Source organism: Notamacropus eugenii, chromosome 2 (assembly GCF_028372415.1).
Source record: "Notamacropus eugenii isolate mMacEug1 chromosome 2, mMacEug1.pri_v2, whole genome shotgun sequence".
Lineage (NCBI taxonomy): Eukaryota > Metazoa > Chordata > Mammalia > Diprotodontia > Macropodidae > Notamacropus > Notamacropus eugenii.
In genome coordinates, this window is record NC_092873.1 from 115,433,348 (window position 1) to 115,456,190 (window position 22,843).

General features: G+C 35.5%; 1 long non-coding RNA gene across 1 annotated transcript; it reads right to left on the reverse strand.

Annotated features, from left to right (window-relative positions):
- Window positions 1–7,996: 7,996 nt before the first annotated feature.
- Window positions 7,997–22,548, reverse strand: LOC140526300 (uncharacterized). Its single transcript, XR_011974309.1, has 2 exons — window positions 22,424–22,548; window positions 7,997–8,273 (listed from the first exon to the last, which is right to left on the reverse strand). It is a non-coding gene; the product is annotated as an uncharacterized lncRNA (long non-coding RNA).
- Between the last annotated feature and the right edge of the window lie 295 nt (window positions 22,549–22,843).

Here is a 22,843-nt window from a genome sequence, read left to right on the forward strand (position 1 = left end):
TCGTTGCTGTTTTTGCGTACAATGTTCTCTTGGTTCTGTTCACCTCACTCAGCATCAGTTCATATAAGTCTTTCCAGGTTTTTCTGAAGTCTTCCTATACATCATTTCTTATAGTACAATAGTATTCCTTTACATTCACATACCACAACTTGTTTAGCCATTCCCCAATTGATGGGCCTACTCTCAATTTCCAATTCTTGGCCACCACAAAAAGAGTTGCTATAAATATTTTTACATGTGAGTCTTTCTCCCATTGATATCATCTCTTTGGGATACAGGAATATAAGTTGCATTGCTTTGTCAAATGGTATTCACATTTTTATAACCCTTTGGGTATAGTTCCAAATTTCTCTCTAGAAAGGTTGGATCGATTCAAAAGTCCACTAACAATGCATTAGTGTTCCAATTTTCCCTCATCTTCTCCAACATTTATAATTTTCTTCTTTTGTCGTGTTAGCCAGTCTAATGGGTGTGATGTGGCAACTCAGAGTTGTAAAACATTATTTTTTTCAAGTTAAAGAAAGATGAGTCTGAATTTGCCTTTGTACTCTCAAGGCTTAGTTCTTTCAAACATCTGAGGAAACTTTGTCTTTAATTTAAACATTATCAAACTATTTTATTGCAAAGGAGCCCAGGCCTTCATTTTCATATGTTAACTGAAACAATATTTTATTTTTGTTAAATGCTATGTCAGGAAGTAAAAGGACTTCGGAGAAGAATTAAATGATCCATTCAATGCTGAAAATAAGAAGGTTGGTCTTTTTGTTGTTTTCATTAGTAGTAACTCGTATTTCCCAAGGTTGTTGTGAGTATCAAATGAGTTAATAGTTGTAATTAACTTAATGTAGTGCCTAGCACAAATTAACCTCTTAATAAATGTTCATCGTTTTCATTTTCTTCTCAAAGAATAAGCACTCTGTGACACTGCAGACACCAACAAATCAAGAACAACAAGGAAAAGAGACTAGAGAAGTCCACTGAACAATTCCTTAAACTTCTCCAGGACTGACACTTCCAAATTGGATATCCTCAAGTCTCAGACCCACTTATAATTGGGACTAAAAGTTCTAAATTGGGATTGGAAGGATTTCAAGGAAAGAATGTATCAATAATATGAGGAGGGACCTTTGGACATGTTATTGTTGCAGTAATGGCAGGTAAAATGAAGTTCATGAAATCCCAGGATTAAATTCAGTGCTCTCTTGCTCTCTTTTTAGATGATATGATGATACGTTTAGAGAATCCTACAGAATCAACTAAAAAACTCCTTGAAATAATTAACAACTTTAGCAAAGTTACAGGATATAAAATCAACCCACATAATTCATAGACATTTCCATATATTACTAACAAAGCCCAAGAGCAAGAGATAGAAAAAGAAATTCCAATTAAGGTAACTATAGGCAAAATCAAAGAATTGGGAGTTCATCTGCCAGTACAAACCCAGTAACTATATGAACACCATTATAAAACACTTTTTACATGAATAAAGTCATATCTAAATAATTGGGAAAATATCCACCGCTCATGGGTAGGTGATCTAATATAGTAAAAATGACAATTCTATTTAAATTAATGTATGTATTCAGTGAAACACCAAGCAAACTACCAAAAATGTATTTTATAGAGCTAGAAAAAGTAATGACACAATTCATCTGGGAGAACAAAAAACCCAGTATATTAAGGGAATTAAGGAAAAGAAATGCAAGAGAATGTGGCCCAGCTATACCAGTTCTAAAATTGTATTAGAAAGCAGTAATCATCAAAACTACTTGGCACTGGCTAAGAAATAGACTGGTGGATCAGTGGCATATATTAGGTACACAAGACATAGTAGTCAGTGGCTACAGGAACTTACTGTTTGATAAACCCAAAGACTGAAGCTTCTGGCATAGGAACTCACTATCTGACAAAAGCTGCTAAAACAACTGGGAAACAGTATGGCAGAAACTAGGCATAGACCAACATCTTATATCATATACCAAGATGAGGTCAAAATAGATTCATGATTTAAACATAAAAAGTGATACTATAAGCCAATTAGGAGAGCAAAGAATAGTTGACCTGTCAGACCTATGAAGGATGGAAGAATTTATGACCAAACAAGTGACAGAGAATATTATGAAATGCAAAATGGATGATTTTGATTACCTTAAGTTGAAAAGTTTTTTTCATGAACAAAGCCAATGCAATCAAGAAAATAAGGAAGGCAGAAAACTGGGCGGGGGGAAATGTTACAGCCAGTGTCTCTGATAAAGGCTTCATTTCTAAAATGCAGAGAGAATAGAGTCAAATTTGTAAGAATGCAAGTCATTTTGCATTTGATAAATGGTCAAAGAATACAAAGAGCAGTTTTCAGATAAAGAGATTAAAGTTATCTATGGTTATATAAAATATTCTAAATCACTATTGATTAGAGAAATGCAAAATACTACAACTCTGAAGTACTACTTCACACCTATAGGATCAGATAATAAGGTAGAAAAGGAAAATGATAAATATTGGAGAAAATGTGGGAAAATTGGAGTACTAATGCATTGTTGGTGGAGTTGTGAACAGATCCAACCATTCTGGAGATCAATTTTGAACTATTTCAAAAAAACCTGGAAAGGCTTACATGAACTGATGCTGAGAGAAGTAAGCAGAGCCAGGAAAATATTATACATGTAGCAACAACACTGTGTGATGACCAGCTTTATTTGACTTAGCTCTTCTCAGCAATAGAATGATCTAAGACAATTCCAAAAGACTCATGAGGGAAAATGCTATCCACATTCAGAGAAAGAACTGTGGAGTCTGAAAGAAACTTGAAGCATACTATTTTGTCTTTTTTTCTCTCTTGTTTTTTTTCTTTTTTTTTCTGATTCTTCTTTCACAATTTGACTAATGTGGAAACATCTTTAACATGCTTGTACATGTATAGGTTATATCAGGTTGCATGTCATCTTGGAGGGGGATCAGGAGAGGGGAGGAGATAAAAAAATTGGAATTCAAAATCTTATAAAAGTGAACATTGAGAAGATACTGGGGAAATGGCACAGAAAGTCAGAAAATTCCATGCTTTCAAGATATATAGCACCTCAGGGTAAACATAGAGTGGCAAAAATAAATAAGAATAGGAACAGAACAAGGGTCCTTCTGGGACAATCAGAGAAGATTTGAAGAGAAATTCCAGTACAAGATTTTGTCCTTGTGAAGAGTAACTCCTCCAGTGAATAGGCCTGTTTAGAGATGGCTCTGGAGAAGAAAGTGAGGTTAGTGACTTTGCACAGCCCTCCCTCACTCAAATCAAAGTCAACTGCAAGTCATATCATCTTGATGTCATGGTTGTCTTTGAGAATGAAGGACAAACACAACCTCTGAGTGAGTAGCAGCTCCTCTCCTCCCCTCTGCTCTCCTCTTCTCTGGTATTCTACCCAGGGGAAGGTACACTCCATGGCCAAAAGCTACCTTTTTTCCTTTGGGGTTACTGGCTACATTTCTTGCTCAAAGACCAAGCCTTAAACATAATTCACTCTGGAGTTCATAGACCGGACAATAATTCCCCATCTACCCAGCACAGAGTGAATGTAATTGCTAAATAGTAACTGTTTCTGTTTTACCCAAGAACACTGAGAGTCTCACCCTTCTAGTCTGATTATTTTTTTAAAATTAAATGGGCCATCCTTTGAGTAACTATTTAAAGAAGCCTATTCATTGAATGGGTGTATATCACTCAAAGTAAGAATATGATAAGACCTTAGCCTGAAAGGGCCATCTCCAGAAGAATAAGGGAAAGTAGAAATAGAAAAAGTCCACCAATGGCCACCTGAAAGAGATCCTATGAAGAAAACCCACAGGGATAGTATTGAAATGCTCCATTTAAGGATAGAACATTAGGAACAAGAAAAAAACAATTTAGATGTTGTGGTTCCACAGGACCTAGCAATAGTAACACTAAAAGCGTGCAGGTCTTGGAATACTATATATCTATATTTCTATAAATGGAATCTTGAATGAAAAAAAAGAATTTTTAAGGAACAGTCATACTTTCAGGACTTTGTAAAAGAAAAAAAATGAACATAATAGAAGATTTGGTATAGAAGAGACAAGAAAAATATAAGGAACTTACCAAAAACTAATTACAAGGGACTCAATAACAACAGACTGTTAAACTTTTTTTATATGTAAAATGTAAAATATATTTCTAAGATTGTTATCAGTAATTGGGTAGTTCATTAGAAAGATTGGGGTAGTCTTGAGTGTGTTATGATTTTAAAAACAAAACTGTTTAGGAACAGCTAAAATTAGTAATTATCTTATGCAAATGAGTTGCCAGAGGAAAAACTGATATAGTGGAATCAAATGTGGAAAGTGGGCTATTAATTCTGGTAACCTGCTTTCACTGGGAATAGGTTCAATTGGGAGCAATTGTAATGTTAAGGTAATTTGAACATCTTCCTTGCCCTAAATAGTCACATGTGACCTCCTTTGAGCTTTGGTCCAGCCTACAGCTAAGTCCCATGAAGCCTATGGTGGGAGGAGTTTGTTGAATGAGTGGACCAGGAAGGGAAGAGCTGAGAGAGAGTGTGGTGGAGGGAAGAGAGTGGGGCAGAGCTGGTGAAGAGAAAGCAGAGCTGAGATAGAGCAGCTAATGTGAGAGAGGCCAGAATTTTGTCTAGGGGAGCATGTTTCTGGGGAGGCCTAATGAAGGGAAGGCTTGGGAAGGGCTGTGACGCCTGTACTGATAATGTGTATAGATTTCTTGGTTATTGTGATGGATTTGGCTTTCTGGTGTTTGAATAAATGTCTTAGTTTGATCTTTGAGGAAGAGAGTTTATATTTTGTGAAATTTACCTCTCAAATATGCATGCATATCCATAGTGACTGCTGTGGGTATCACGTTGGCATATATATCCAGAAGAGTCTAAATGTATCATAAATTCTGAAAGAAATAAAATGCTACAGGAACAAGGAGAAGAGAGAGGATAAAGGAGGGATCCTTGGGAGGACAAAGGAGGGGTTTTTAAAGGAGAAGGAGAGGGAATAGGTCAAAGAGGGTGTATAGAAGAGGTTTATATTTATGAGAATGGGAGGAAATGGAGGGATCCTTGCAGTTGGAGTAGGTTAAGTAATAGGAAGGCAAAGTAGCAGGCAAAAGCAAAGTAGAGGAGTCAGGAAAGATTGGAAAAAAGAGACACACAAACACAAAACAAAGATCAGGAGGAAAATTTTTTCAGGAAAATATATTTTTATATATGTATGTATTGTACATGTGTGTATAAATATATCCTCCCTTAATTGTAGCCTTTTGGAGTGGAGGAAAAGGTGAAAAAGAACAAAATAAAAAATATACCACAAAGAAAGAAAACTTACATGGAAACAAAGAAAAGATGAACAAATCTCAACACAACATGCAGTATTTTTTATACAGGATACCTTGAAATGGAAATTTATTACTATACATTTGGAATACTCATGTTCTGCTGCACACATGACATTTTCTTCTTATTTTATATTCAAGTTTTAATATTAACTTTATGTTTCTCTTTCTCTTATCATGAATTTAAATTTTATCAAAAATAAGTTAAAAAGAAAAAAAAGAAAATTGAATGTTGAACACTATCTTTACATTCATTTTTTTTTAAAAAATAATCTTAAGTGGGAAAAAAGGAAATAATAAAAGGCCATAGAAAAATTGAAGTGAAAATAAAGAAATGATACAGAGGCAGCTTTCAGAAGAACCTGGAAAGATTTACATGAATTGATGCTGAGTGAAGTGTGCAGAAGCAGGAGAATGAACAGCAATAGTAACATTGTATGATGACTCACTATGATAGACTTAGATCTTCTTAGCAACGCAAAGATCTAAAACAACTCCAAAAGACTCATGATGGAAAATGCTATCCATGTCCAAAGAAAGAATTCTGGAATCTGAATACAGATTTGTTTTGTCTTTAGTTTCTTTCTCATGATTTTTCCCTTTTGTTCTGATTCTTCTTTCACAACATGACTGATGTGGAAATATGTTTGATTTGATTGTACATATATACCCTGTATCAGATTGCTTGCAGTCTTGGGGAGGGGTTAGTGGAGGGAGGGAAAAAACAGTTTGGAACTCAAAATCTTATAAAAAATCTTATAAAAGTGAGTACTGAAAATTATCTTTACATGTAATTAGAAAAATGAAATATTATCAAGTGAAGGGTAAAGGAAATATTTTTGCATGACTTCATATGTATAATCAATATTGCTTGCTTTTTCAAGAGGTGGGGAAGGAGCAGGAGCAAGTGAAGGAATATAGAACTCAAAAATTTTTTTAAAATGTTATTTTTTTTAAAATGTAATTGGGAAATATTTAATGAAATAAACAATGCATATCAAAAATAAAATTTAAATAAAATCTCTGGTACTACCTGTAAGGGTAAGCATAGTAGGATCTTTTGTTATTTTTGTTTTAGTATACTCAAGAAGTATAGTGCCTTTGTTTGTTCCAGGATCCATGGTCATTTAGATTGTAAGGCCAGTGTGATGGCAATCAAATTAGAATCTTTTGCTGTTTTTCTTTTCTAAAAGTGTCTCTGATTGAATAATGTGATTAAAAAAGATGTTTCTCACCCATTGATGGGACTGCCCATGGGGGGCCACCCCTAAATTCCCCAGCGGTTACCCATATAATGCTCCCACTTTGAAATTTGTCACACCTAGTTACCATCCTAACCTGGACAGCCAAAGCAGCATCTGTTTGAACATAATCAAGTACAAATGGTCAGCTCTGTAGGATATCAGGACCATCCTATCTATTCAGAGACTGCTGGGAGAACCCAACATTGACAGTCTATTGAACACACATGCTGCTGAACTTCAGACAAACCCTACAGCCTTTAAAAAGTACCTGCTGGAAACCTACATGAAGCAGGTGAGTAGCCAGGAGCCCTGACCCTGGATGCTCAGCTTAACTTCCTTCATCTCATGTGTACTGGTATATGTGTGCATCTACCTTTTTTCCCTTCCTCATAATCTATCATCTTCCTCTTCTCTCTTCTCTCTTCTGTACAGCACTCTGTACCATAAACTGTTTCTCTTTTCTTTTTTTCCTTAAGCTCTAGTCCAGCCCTCAACATTAATGTATTTTTTTTTAAAATACTAAGCCAGGAATCAGGAAAACCTGCATTTAAATTTTGTCTTAGACACTTAAGAGCTGTGTAACCTGCAAGTTACTTCACCTCTGTTTGCCTCAGTTTTCTCCTCTGTAAAATGAGTAATAATAGTATCCACTTCACAGTTTGTTTTAAGAATCAAATTAATAGCACTTATGAAGCACTTACCGCAATGCCTGGCATATAGTAAGTGCTATATAAATTTTAGCAATTATTATTTTCAGCACTATCATTATTAAGATATTTTGTTTTTTACTGGGTCACTGAGGAGCTAAGAGTTAAAGAACAAAGGTAGGGCTTTCTCATGTTCTCTTCCTAGTGATAACCTTTGGAGACAAGAACCTCTGAACATTTCGTTTGGGAAGTTATGCCATAGCCCTCCTTTGGAAGACACTGTAGAGTGGGACCTTGAGTTCCCAAGTTCAGAGTATTCTGGAAAGGCATACTTCTCTTCTCTCTTGTTTCAGGATATGAGAGTTGTGTGAATATTTATTGTACAAGGGATAGAACACTGACTGTAGCAAGCAGAACTGGGTTCAGATTCTACTCCTGATATTTTCTTCCCTTGTGACTTTAGGTAAGTTGCTGAATCTCCTCTGACCTCAATTTCCTCATTTGAAAAATGAGGGTGTTGGAATAGATGGCTTCTGAAGTGGCTTCTGGTTCTAGAGCTAGGCTCCCATTGTCTCTTTAAGTCAAATTTTTGCAAAGGAGGTTTCTTGACATTGATTTATGAGTTAAAATTTCTCCATAATAATAAAAATATGTATATATAAGCATATATGTAAATATATATTTGTATGTAAATGCATACGTGTGTGCATGTGCATTAAGTCATTTTGACAAATAAACACCAATTTTCAAGACAAAATATGTAAGCAATATTTATTAGATTCAGATAGTCAACACAGTTTCCAAGGTGGGAAGATCTTATAGTTTACAATACTAGTTCTGTTGAAGAATTGTTGGGAGGAGTTTTAAGAATTGTTCCAAGTCCAATGAGTCAACTTGTAAGACAACATGTTAGTAGTGTCCCTGGGCAGAAGCCTCGTTTTAGTTGATCGTTAGGGCAGTTTATCTTACAGTCACCAGAGCGTTTCAAGCATGTCCTTTTGATCAACATGTCACTAATGGCTGTAGAAAGGAAATAACAAAAATCCATTTTGAGGTTAGGTTTACTTGGTTGCACAATCATGTATTGGAACAGAAAGATGTTTTAAAATGTTTTGATTTTTTTTTAATATCACTGTGAATTTCTTTCTCTATTGCCCCTTCCTTTCTTTCTTCCAGAGAATCATCTCATATAACAAATAATATTTTACAATAACAAAAAAGTAAAAGAAGATGTAAAAAATCAGTATAATTGATAAACATATTAACAAATCTGAAAACTATGTGCAATGTAACCCACTCATGGACTTCCCACCTTTGCAAAGAAGTAAGATGGGTGTGTTTTGTCATATCTCTTCTTTTAAGCCATATTCATTCTTAAAAAATCTTAATTGTCACTCAGTTCAAAACCCTTATTTCAATGGGTAAAGCAGTTAGGTGCCAGGAAGGTTAATCAGTGGCAGACTTATAGCACTTAAGAAAAAGAAGACTCATAGAATCAGATATTTAAATCTAAGAGAGACCATAGAGGTCATCCAAATTAATCACCTCATTTTACAACTAAGAAACTAAACTCAGGGAAGGCTAAGTTACATGCTCAAGGTCCAGATGGTGGTTTCAAACTCAGCTCTTCCCTACTACAAATTCAGCATTCTAGAGATTCATTATTGTATTCTGATGCCAGCAAGGTAGAGATCCAACTGCTTCATATTATAGAAGAGGAAACTGACTCAGGAAAATCAATTGAATTTCCCAAAGTTACAAGCCTAATTCATAGCAAAGTCAGAATTAAAACAAAATTTTCCCAATACCCAGATCACTGTTCTTTCTACTCCATCATGCTGAAAATGGTGCATGGAAAAGACCCATCTTGAAATAAACACAGAATTTGTATATGTACTCACCTTTTGGTGGGAACTGAGATAAATGATTGTTAATCACTAATGATTTGGAGAAATTCCCTTTTCTCTACCCTCATCTCAAAATCTCAGTCTCTGAAGATTGAACAAAACTTCTCTTCCATCTAACCCATCCAAAACATAAAAGGGATCCTTAGTCTAAGGTGAATTGCATTCAGTCAAGCATGGGGTAGAGACAGATCCTTTTATCTAGATTGTCTAAAGCTAGGCATGGTCAGAGTATAGAGATAGTCTCTCTGCCCAAGGGTGAAATAATGTCACTCTCAGCTCTTCATTGGAGGAAGCCCACTTCTCTTTGGAAAGTACATTTCTCATTTTACTATTAATCAATTAGAGTTGATTACTGTTTGATTGAATATCTCTTGTCTAAAGGCATATAAACCTAAAAAAGTTGCCATGTAGTCTCTTTGATGGAACAATAGGATAAGGAGCCTCTTTTGTTAGTCATATGCTGGCTGTGATTGATAAAATTGATTATAATTTACCCCAAAACTTTGTCTCTTACAATTATTCTAATCACCATGGAACCATGAGGTCAATACACCCTGCCTTTTAAGCAAGTATACATGAACTATATATATATATATAACCTGTGGGAAGATTTGGAGGCAAGCAGAACAGGATTTTTAGGGGACTGCAGTGAATCTGAGATGACTATACTCAGCAGGGATCATGGCTGAGAAAGTACTGAGAAGGACAATAAGTGCTCAGTGAATCATGAGTCAAGCCATTTATTACTCACAGACATGAAAGTATGAAGATCCTTCATCTTATATTCTATCAGTTATATGAAGTGGCTTAAGTATACAATAGGATATGTACCCCAATCAAGAGCCTGGATCTCCTACCCTTATGTATAATTGTTCTTGATGAGTAGATTCACAGGGAGTGGGAGAGGGACTTTAAAAACATTAACATCAGAAGACTTTTGGGAGGCAGATCCAAGATGGCAGAGAAAAGGCAGAAAGTTGTTTGAGCTCTCCCTAGTTTCCTTAAAAACAATTTTTAAATCAAGCCTTGAAATGAATTCTGGAGCAGAACTCACAAAAGGATGAGGTGAAACAATTTTCCAGCCTAAGATAACTTAGAAGGGTTTCTGGTAAGGTCTATCTCACTTGGGTATAAGGAGAATGTAACCAGTTCAGGCAGTGTCTAGGCAAGCCAGCTATAGACACCTAGTCACAGATCAACAATCACAACCCTACTTTCAGTGAACTTTCAGCCTTGGAACCCAGGGTGCAACCAGCCACCAGGTGAGCCACCAACCCTGAGGACCCCAGGAGAGAAAACAGGTCCCTGTCCCCAGGTGCAAGAAGCTGGGACAGAACCCCTTGTACCCTAGGAGAAAAGTTCAACTTTAAAATCATGAAACAGGCTGGAAAATGAGCAAAAAAAACTCCAACAAAATTGCTATGACCTGCTATGGTAATAGGAAATACTAGAACACACACACAGAAGAGGATAACAATGTTAATAGGCCTACATGTGAAGCCTCAAAGAGAAATATGAATTGATCTCAAATCCAAAAAGTTCTCCTGGAAGAACTAAAAAAAGGAATTTAAAAATCAAATCAGGAAGGTAGAAGAAAAATTGGGGAAAGAAATGGGAATGATGCAAGGGGATCATGAAAAAAGTCAACAGCTTGAAAAAAACCTTGTTGGAAAATAGATTCAAGAGAGATAAATTAAGAATTACTGGATTATCTGAAATTCATGATAAAAAAAAAAAAAGCCTGAACAGAATCTTTCAAGAAATGATCGAGGAAAACTCCCTTGACATCCTAGAACCAGAGAGTAAAATAGTCATTGGAAGAATCTGCCAATCACCTCCTGAAAGAGATCTGAAAATGAAAATCCCCAGAAATATTATGGCCAAATTCCAGAACTCTAAGGTCAAGAAAAAAATATTGCAAGCATGAGAAATAAGCCACAGTTAGTATTATGGAGGTCTTAGTATCTTCTACATTAAAAGATTGGAGGGCTTGGTATGTGATATTCTGGAAGGCAAAGGAGCTTTCATCACAACCAAGAATCAACTACTCAGAAAAACTGAGCATAATCTTTCCAGGGGAAAATGAATATTCAGTGAAACATGGGACTTTTATGAAAAGACCAGAACTGAAGAGAAAATATGATTTTCAAATACAAGACTCAAGAGAAACATAGAAAGGTAAGTAAGGGAAAACATGTTATTCAATAAGGTGAAGCTTTTTATATCCTTATACAGGAAGATGATACTTGTAAGTCTTAAGAACTGGATCTCTATTAGAGCAATAAGAAAGAATATACATAGAAGGTGCAGGCATAACTTGACTCTGATGGGATGATGCAAAAAATAAGGTGTGTAAAAGAGGATTACACTGGGAAAAGAGGGAAGGGAGAGGCAGAATATGGTAAATTATATCACATGAAGACACACAAAAGACCTATTACCTTAGAGAGAAAGAAGCAGGGAACATTGTTTTAACCTAACTCTCAATGAATTTGGCTCAGAGAAGGAATCATATAGACACTCAATTGGGTTTAGAAATTGATATTACTCTATAGGGAAGTAAGAGGGGAAAGGAACAAGAAAAAAGCATTTGTGTAGGTGGGAGGTGCTGACAGAAGGAAGGGCAGATTGAGGGAGGGGGTGGTCAGAAGCAAAATATTGGTAAGGAGGGATATTGTGAAAGGAGGAAAATAAAAACATAAGCAGGAGAAAAATAAGACAAGGGGAAATACACAGTAATAATTACTGTGAATGTGAATGGTATGAACTCTCCCATAAAATGGAAATGGATAGCCTCAAGTGGATTAGTAACCAGAATCCTACAATATTCTTTTTACAAAAAGCACATCTGAAGTAGAAACACACACACACAGAACAAAGGTAAAAGATTGGAGCAGACTCGATTATGCTTCAGCTGAATTTAAAAAAAAGCAGAGGGTAGCAATCATAATCTCAAACAAAGCAAAAATAAAAATAGATCTAAGTGAAAGAGACAAGGAAGGAGACTATATCTTGCTAAAAGGTATCATAGACAAGAGATATCAATACTACACTTATTTGTATTAAATGATATAGCATTCAAATTTCTAAAGAAGTTAACATGAGTTACAGGAGGAAATAGACAATAAAACTATATTAGTTGGGGACCTCCACTTTCCCCTCTCAGAACAAGGTAAATTTAACTACAAAATAAACAAGAAAAAAAAGTTAAGGAGATGAATAGAATTTTAGACAAACTAGATGTTATATACCTCTGGAGAAAGTTGAATGGGGACAGAAAAGAATATAGTTGGTTTTTCTTTTTCTCAGTGGTACATGGTATCTATACAAAAATAAATAAAGATAATATTTTCATCAAAAAGGATGATAATAATAAGACAACATATCAGAATTAGGTAGGCTAATCCAATATAAAGAAAATGAAAATTCAACCTAAATTAATTTACTTATTCAGCACTATACCAAACAAACAATCAAAACTATTTTAAAGAGCTAGAAAAATGATAACAAAATTCTTCTGGAGGAAAAAATGTTCAAGAATATCAAGGGAATTATCGACAAAAAATGCAAAGGAAGACTCCTTGCCATGGCAGATCTCAAAGTATATTATAAAGAGGCAATCATCGAAACTATCTGGCACTAGCTCAAATACAGATTTCCACTCAGTGGAATAGATTAGGTACACAAGACATAGTAGTAAATGACCAGCCTATTCAGCAGTGGACAAATACTGAGTCACAGTCAGCTATTTGATAAGCCAATCTTTACAGAAACCAATGACATTTAGCCTGGAGAAGGTTTAAGGCACAGGAAAATTGTCTTTAAGTATTTGATAAATTATCAGATTAAAAAAAAGATTAGAAATATATTTTGAAAAGAGACAGCAGAATCAGAAGCAAACATGAAAATAACAAGTTAGATTTAGATAAAGTGTAATGAGAAGGCAAAAAATCACCAGGGTTTTAAAACAATCTGTAATGCTTCAGAATGTGGTGGGTTCTCCTTCATTAAAGGTTTCCAAGAAAATTCTGAACTTTGGGGGAATGTTTCAGAGGGATTCAGAGATAGAACCAGGTATATCATATCAAATACTGCTTAAGACCCTTGCTAACTTTTGTGACCCTGAGCAAGGTACTTATTTTTCAACATTAGGTTTAGTAAAACGGGGATAATAGTACGACTTACCTCATAGAGTTGTTGGGATGATAAAATGAGGTAATAAAATTAAATTCTTTGTAAATATCAAAGTGTTATATAAATGCATTTGTTCCTGTTGTTGAGTTATTTTGGTAATGCTTGACTCTGTGATCTAATTTTGGGGTTTTATTGGCACAAATTCTGGATGTGGTCTGCCATTTTCTTCTCCAGTTCATTTTACAGATTAGAAACTGAGGCAAAAAGTGTTAAGTGACTTGCCCAGGGTCACACAGCTAGGAAGTGTCTGAGGTTGTATTTGAAATCATAAAAATAAGTCTTTCTGAATCCAAGTTTAGTGCTTGCTCCACTGTGCCACCTAGTAGCCACCACACTTTATGTAAATGCTTGTTATTATCACTGTCATTAATTATTTATTCTAAGTCTCCCAATTTTGAGTAAAGCATCTGTAAGAGTAATTATTGCATAGGGCTTTCAGTCTTTAGAAGTCACCATGTAGACTTCCAGGAACCAAAATGACTGAGCAAGCAATAGGACCCTATCACTCTCCCTTTTTGACTTCTTAAAAAAAACCCCAGAAAATAAGAAGTAGCTAGGTGGTGCAGTAAATAGAGCATCAACCCTGGAGTCAGGAGGACCCGATTTCAAATCCAGCTTCAAACATCTGACCCTTACTAGGTGTGTGACCTTGGGAAAGTGACTTAACCCCAACTACCATTCCTTCACCCCTGAAAAAAAATAGAAAATAGTGCCCCTGGAACAGTGGAACCAGCAGAAATGTAGAGGAAGTGTAAGAAAAATCCATTTCACTAAAAGAAGAGTGTTTATGATTTCACACAGACTAGAAAATAGTCCAAGAAAGCAATGATCTTGTGTCTCCTTAGATCATACCATATTAGAACTGAAAGCTCATAGATATCCCAACCTAATTCTGACAGCTGCTGCAAGAAAAGCCCAAATCTAGGGAGAATGTTCCCTTCATCCTGGGAGGAGAGTTATAAGTCAAGAGATAGTCCCAAACAATAGTCAAACAAACAAAAAATAATAATAATCTGACCATAAAAAAGTTATGGAGATAGGGGAGATCAAAACACAAACTCAGAAAAAGGCAACAAAAGAAATAAGAAAAAATCAAAACTTTTACATTCAAAGCCTCAAAGAAAAGTGTGAATTGGTCTCAGATCCCAGAAGAATTCCTGGAAAATAGAAAAGGATTTTAAAAATCAAGTCAGAGAGGTTAAGGAAAAACTGGGGGAAAAAATGACACTGATACAAGAAAGTAATGAAAAAAAGAGCAAATAGCTTGTTAAAGGGAGCAAAAAAATTGCTGAAGAAAATAACACTTTAAAAACAGAATAGATTAAATGATAAAAGAGGTGCAAAAATGCACTTATGAGATCTCCCTAAAAAGCAGAATTGTTCAAATGAAAATGGAAGTACAAAAATTCACTAAAGAAAGTAATCGCTTAAAAATTGAAATTTGGCAAGTGGAAGCTAATGACTCCATGAGACATCAAGAAACATTAAGACAAAATCAAAATAATGAAAAAAATAGAAGAAAATGTGAACTTTCTCATTGAAAAAACAACTGACCTGGAAAAAAAGACTGAAGAGGGATCATTTAAGAATTATTGGACTACATGAAAACTATGGTCAATAAGAAAGCCTGACATCATCTTTCAAGGAATAATCAAGGAAAGTTGCCCTAATATCAAAGAACCAGAGGATGATATAAAAATTGAAAGAAGCCGCTGATCACCTCCTGAAAGAGATACCAAAATGATGACTCCTAGAAGCATTGCAGCCAAATTTCAGAGTTCACAAGTCAAGGAGGAAATATTGCAAGGAATCAGAAAGAAAAAAAAATTAAATATCATGGATCCACAGTCAGAATAGCTCAAGCTTCTACATTAAAGGAGTAGAGAACTTGGATTATGATATCCTAGAGGGCAAGGAAGCTAGAATTACCATAAAGAATAAAACTGCCCAGCAAAACTGAGTATACTTCTTCAAGGGAAAAAATGTGGTTAATCAATGAAACAGAGGACTTTCAAGCATTCCTGATTAAAAGACCTGAGCTGAATAGAAAATTTGACTTTCACTTGCAAGACTCATGAAAAGTATAAAAAGATAATCAGAAAGAGAAATTATAAGGGATCCAAAAAAGCTTAAAAGGCACACTTCTGCATGGGAATATGATACTTATAAATCCTATGAACTTTCTCATCATTAGGGAAGTTAAAAGGAGTATAAATAAACAAATAATATGAATGCATGTTACATTTGATGGAATGAGATCTTAAAAAATTAAATTAAAGGTTTATAAAGAAAATACACTTGAAGAAGGGGAAAGGGAGAGATAGAATGGGAGTAAGTTATTTCACATGAAAGAGGCATGAAAGAATTTTTGCAATGAAGGAAAAGATGGAGGAGGTGTGATGGGGAGGAGTTGAACCTTATTCTCATCAGAATTGGCTCAAAGAACAAATAGTATACACACCGAATTGGATAATGAAATCTACAGGGAAGTAGGAGGGAAAAGAGAGAAGAGAAAAAGAGGGAGGTCTGATGAAAGGGAGGGCAGAGTGGGGAGGCAGAAGTCAGAGCCAAAACACTTTTTTAGCATGGACGGGGATAGGATAAATGGGGGGAAGGGATGTGATGAAAGGAAATATACCATGAAAAAAATTATGGCAAGTTTCTCTAATAAAGTTATCTTTTCTCAAATATATAGAGAATTTAGTCAAATTTATCAAAATAAGAGCCATTCCCTAACTGATAAAACGTCAAAAGATATGAACAAGCAGTTTTTAGATGAAGTAATAAAAACTATCGTGATATAAAAAAGTTCTAAATTATTATTGATTAGAGAAATGTAAATTAAAATAACGTTGAGGTACCGCCCCACACCTATAAGATTGCCTAATATAACAGAAAAGGAAAATGACAAATGTTGTAGAACATGTGAGAAAATTGAGACACTAATGCATTGGTGGTGGAGTTGTCAACTGATTTAACAAGTTGTATATGATTGTGATGGAATACTATTGGACTACAAGGGATGATGAGATGAATATTCTCAGAAAAACCTGTAAAACATAAACTGGTACAAAGTGAAATGAGCAGAACCAGGAGATCCTTGTGCACAGTAACAACAATATTGTACAGTGATCAACTGTGAATGACTTATCTATTCTCAGCAATAAAAGGCTCTAAGACAATTCCAAAGCACTTATGATGAAAAAGCATATCCATCTCCAGAGAAAGAACTGATGGAGTCTGAATGAAAACTGAAGCATACATTTTCAAGCTTTATTTTTCTTTATTTCAAAGAAGGAATGTTCTATGTTTTCTTTAACAATTCAAACTAAAATGGAAAATGTTTTATATGACTGCACATGTGTAACGTACATCAAATTCTCAATGAGAGTTAGGGGTGAATGGAGGGAGAAAATTTGGACCTGAATTTTTTTAATAAATATTAAAATTTTCTTTTACATGTAATGGGGGAAAATAAAACTTTAATAAAGAAAGCTTTAATAGAAAATATCTTGTCATACAATCTATGAAGTGCTCCAATACATCCCTAAGAGTTGGGTTTCTCATAAGACTATATGTATATGAATGTGACTATGTGTATGTGTACGGTAGGGAGGGCATATCTATAAGACTGCTATGAGACAAAAATGTAAAAGGAAAACCAGAGGCCAAAAGCAAATTGAAGGCTATTAGAATCTTATATTCACAATTAGAGATTTTAATGTTATGAAAGTACTATATGAAATGTAAATGTGTTCCTTCCAAAATATAATAATGCGAATACAAATAAAATTAAAAATTGCCATAATGCTCTTTGTAAATCAGTGCTTGAACCTGAGGCTCTTTGTACCTTAAGGGGACATGTTTCATTTATAAACAGGGAGAAGATGCAAGGAAGTGAAGACATACAAGAGAAAAAGAAGGAAGGTCAAGGAGTCAGGCCCCCTCTTCCAGGCATGAGAAACCTGTACTCAAAATTATTCCTAGGCACTTATTACCCAGCACAGAGTCAGGTGCACTGCAGGAATTATATAATATATGCTGTGTTCCAGAAATGAGGCATTCCCATCACAACACAGTCACCTATACCAACGATACTAAACTTATGCACTTGAAGGAAAGATTATTCTCAAAAGTTCAGTTTGCTAATTAACTTATCTTTTTGTTGTCTTAGTACTCTAGATTTGCTATAATTTTTGTTGTTCAGTTGTGTCTAACTCTTCATGACTTTATCTGAGGTTTTTCTTGCAAAGATACTGGAATGGTTTAACATTTCCTTCTGCTCATTTTATATCATACTCTGCATCATTTATAAGATGAGGAAACTGAGGCAAATGGTTATGTGACTTGTCCAGGGTCACACAGCTAGAAAGTGTCTGAAATCAGATCTGAACTTCTGAAGAAGAGTCTTCCTGACTCCAGACCCAGCACTCTATCCACTGTGCTACTTATCGTCCCTATACTTTGGTTACAACTTAACTTTAGAGATCATTTCAAACTATTGATTTCATGCTGTCTATATTTTAAAACCACTTGTTGAGTTTTAGCCCAGATTTTCTCTCTCCTTTCCTTTCTCAGTACCACCTTCCCCTATGGTTGAATGGTCTCTGACATCTCCACCTGCATACATCATTGTCTTCATTTCTGAGCTTCTCCAGTTCTAAGTGGTATCTAAATTCCTGACTCTCTCATCAAAATCCCTTTGGGAATCTCCTAAGCATTTATCATAATATAATGTGCTATATTGAGATGCAATGATGCTTTCCTTCTTTTGGTGCCAGTAATACTTGACTCTAAGTCTCTTCTCTGACACATATTGACTCTGTTATTATGAATAATTCATTGTTCTTCTCAGTGCATTAGGGTATTCTCCAAGACTAAATTGCAGAGAGGGTGGCCATTCTGATCACCATTCCAGGTCATTCTAGTATTCGTGGAGGGAATCTTACACGAAGAGTTCACTTTGGGCTCAGCCATTCATTTGTATCCAACTCTACATGACTTGATAGACTTTTGTCCATGAGGTTTCCTTGGCAAAGATACTGGAGTCATTTGTGATTTCCCACTCCAGAGTGCCCTCATTTTACAGATGAGAAACTGATGAAATTAGAGGTTAAGTGACTTGCCCAGGATCAGATAGCTAGTATGTGTCTGAGGCTGGATTTGAACTTAGATCTTTACTCCAAGCTTGGTGCTCTATTTACTGTACCATCTAGCTGGCCCCAAGGAATTCACCACACAAATAAAAGTATAGGTCTAAGTAAAAATTTTTTAAAAATAAAAATTTTATTTTCATGAATGTGTCTTGTGACTTATTGTACTACTAAAGTATAAGATTCTTGACAGGGACTATGTCTTATCATTTCTGTATCCATACTGCCTAATAAAGTGCATTGTTTAACAAGTGTTTGTTGATTTGGACAGAACCTATATAAGTACTCATAGGATTAATATACCTAAATTACCTATTTTGGCTTCAATTAATGCAAATTAGCAAAAAAGGAGAGTTTCTGCAAATATAATGTTCTGAGCACAAGAATAAGGAAAGGGGTTGTTAATAAAAATCCCTAAAGTGTACAGGGGAGGGGACCAAAATGAAATGTATCTCAGGGTAATATACAGAAACTCAAGCAGCAAAGAGATGGCAGATATGCACAACCTCCGAAGTTATCTAATCCACCCCTCTATTCACAGATGTTCTTCCTTCCAAGTGACTCCTTGAGGACATGCAATAACCTAAAAGCATAGTATCATAAGATTTTAAAGCTAGAAGGAACCTCAGTTGAACACCTCACATTAGAGATCAGCGAATCAAGTACAAAAAAGACAATTTGCCCAAGGTCACATAGCTAGTGATTCAGTACCAGAGTTAGAGCATGGCGTGTCTGGTTTTTCTATAGACTACTAGATCACAATGCCAATGTCCATATTTAGAGACATTCAGTCCCAAAACTAGGCATCCATATCTCAGACAGTGATCACAGGGAGGCCACTTGGATAAAGAATAGTAATGGGTGTGTTACTGGAAAGAATGGGGAATGAATGTTTTTCTTACTTCTCTGCCACTTATTGGCTATGTGACTGGAAAAATTGCTTCACCTCTCTGGATTTCAATCCCTTTATCTGGTAAATGAAGAAGGTGGACTCAGTGCTCCCTATGGTGTTTTTTGTTTGTTTTTTTAATGTGCTAGCATTCTAAAGTTCTATTAAATTTTTCTAAAGGTAGGAATGACCTCATCTCTACACACAAGGCCAAGCAAATGCTGAATAGATGGTGCAGATTCTAGGATATTCACCAGAATTTTCACTAGGAAAGATGGTTTTGTGAGGGAAATTTTTATTTGATTCTTTGTCTCTTCGCTTCCCTCACTGACAATACTTTGGCTCAGCTATAACCCCTGCTCAATTATTTAGGTATTACATAGTCTAATCCTTTGCGAATTGGTCCCTGGTCAGCGACTCAAGCTTAAATCTCCCTAAACCTTTTGAAGTCTATGTGAAAATATCTCATTCTACCTCTCTCCCCTTGGGCCTAAGCTTTTTGTGTCTTCCAAGGTAACTGAACATCTGATCATTTAAATCCTGCCATCAATATCATGAGAGGACAGCATGGGAGAATAGTAGAAAGGACACTGGGAGCTGGGAATTGGGAAATCTGGGATACAGGCACTTGGACTAGATCAATTCTAAGATATGGTTTGTTTTGTTTTTTTTTTTTTTTGGTTCTATGGTTTCCCCTTATCAGCAGCCCAAAAATCTATTTGAAGCTTCACAGTGGTCTTTTAAAGATGATTGTTGATGCTGTTAAATCATGTCTGACTTTTCATGGCCCCATTTGAGGTTTTCTTGGCAAAGATATTGTAGTGATTTACCATTTCATTTCATAGTTGAAGAAAATGAGACAACAAGATTAAGTGACTTGCCCCAGGGTCATACAGCTAGTAAGTGTCTGAGGTCACATTTGAACTCAGGTCTTCCTGACTTCACTGAACTACCTCCCTCTCCCTTTAGAGATGATAACAACCCTTTTGCCTAATGAAAAGGGTTAGTGTGAATTTAAGGACACAACCTCCTCTACGAAGATTCAGTAATTGCCAAATGATACTGTGGTAGGCCAGCAGGGCAGCAATTTTCATCATATAGATAATCAATTACCCTGCCTATATATAAGAATATATCTCTGACCCCCAGTTCAGGTCCGAGGAAAGGTTTGTTTTATGATGAAGACAATAAACACTTTCTTTCAATTAATAACTAACATTTTTGGAGTTTCTTCACATTTCCCAAGCTTTTTACTTCTGATGAGAATTATATGATAAATATAGGGAAAGTACTATTATGGTAAGGTAGCAGAATCAATTAATGAACATTTATTAATTATATGCTACGTGTCAGACATAGTGCTAAGAACTATGATTGGTGCTGACAGTACAGTGGAGCACAATTTACTCTAGAGCTGGAAGACCAAAGGGTCAAACTTTAACCCCATTAACTACTACCTGTGTAACCTTGGGCAAGTATTGTTTTTTACTCTTGTTTTTTACCTCTCTGGGCCCCTGTTTCCTCATCTTCAGAATGAAAATGTTGGACATTTTTGTTGTTGTTGCTGACATCCACTCTAGCCTGAGAATTATGATCCTTATTTTCCAGAGGAGGCTCAGAGAGTTAAGCAATTTGCTTGTGGCCACAGAACTAACAAATGTAGTAGTGTCCAGTTTCTGAACCCAGGTCTTCTGATTCAATATCCTTGCCCTTTCACATTACCCCATCTGGTCTCCTATAGCTGTTTTCCCAACTGCAAGATATATTCAGATATCATGGCACAGTTTAATTTAACTTAACAAATATTTAATATACCTTAAGTCCTGGAGATGCAAAGATTAAAAAAAAAAAAGAAATAAAGCTTGCTTGTAGGAGATTAAAATCTAATGGGTGATAAGGCATGAACAAAATGTAAGGTGGACTATAATAAATAAAAAGGAGAGAAGTTACGAGAAAGGGATCATTGAAGGTGAAAAAGGTCATTTCTAGTAGTAGGGAGAAGGGAAGGCTTCGTAGAAGTGACTCATTGCATTAGTAATTGAAATAGAGGAGCAATTTCTCCAGGAATGGTTGAAGGGGAATCATATTTTCCTTTCCTATTTCTGGGACTTGACATCCCAATTCTGTGCTATGTCCAGGAGTTTCATTCAAAAGAATGAAGATCACTTTGAAAGACAGAAGATCTAACAATAATGCATTTTTCTCTAACACCCTTTTTTCCCAAAATGCCTCCTAAATAAAACACCCTATGAAATGAACAGGTAATTGAGGTATTATTATCACCATTTTACAGATGTGGCCATTGAGTTTCAAAGAAGCAAAATACTAAGTTCAAAGACAACCAGATTTTATGAGCTAGAAATAAAAAGCAAATCCAATTGTCCTTATAGAATGGGAGAAAGAGTATGTTACCACAAATGACACTGCAAATACACTGAGGAGATCAGAATAATTTCTTTATCATTTATAAAAGGATGTAAGCAGCAGATTCCCTTGGATCTCTCCAAACCAAATCTCTCCAATCTAGCTAACTATCTAGAATACTTTGCTAAATCAAATAATATAAAATTAGGGATATAGCAGTAAAAGAGCCCTCAGAAACAATCTAGCCCAATCTCATTTATGTTATAAATGAGTAAACTGAAGCTCAGAGAGGTTGGTTGCCTTGCCCATCATGCCTACTAAAGGTAGATGCAGGATTTCAAAATAGGCATTCCTGACTCCAAGACCATAACTCAACCACTGAATCTCATTTCCTCCCATTTAATTCTTACTCAGTGGTATTTCATCAATTTATATCAGCTTCCTAGGTTAATTAATGCCCTATTAGTCAATAATCTACTATACACCTAAAGTGTGCTACTTGGATGAGATGCAAGATGAAATAAGACATAGATCCTGCCCATAAAGACATGATAAATTTTATAGTGATTTGATTTTGGTTTGGTTTGGTTTTAAATTGCAGAACTTATGAGTCATTCTACATTAAGTGACTAACAAATATCTGCATAGAAATGCTTGCTTTACCTGGCATTATTGTGGTCACAATCAGGAGTAAACCAACAAGAAGGTAACAGATCTTCATGGTCAGAGAGATTATCAGAAGTAAGGGACAACCACAAGGCTTCAGTCTTGGAGTTCTGAGTGACAGATACATAGACTACACCCACATTTATTGTTCCCTAGGTTAGTGAGAAATTTTGGATCAGTGATCTTATCAAGTGCTGCATGGGCCATTGAATAGGCAGAAGTATGAGAAAATGAGTCATTGTGGATCAAAAATTTAATAGGCCATGAATTACATTTACTCTCGGTTTCAAAGAGCAAAATTCCTTACAGTTATAAACAATTGTGTCTTATTTTCCTTTGATTATGCTTATTATCATTTTTATTGCTACAGCTAATATGCTAATACTTTGCATATTTAAATCATTTAGCATATAGTGG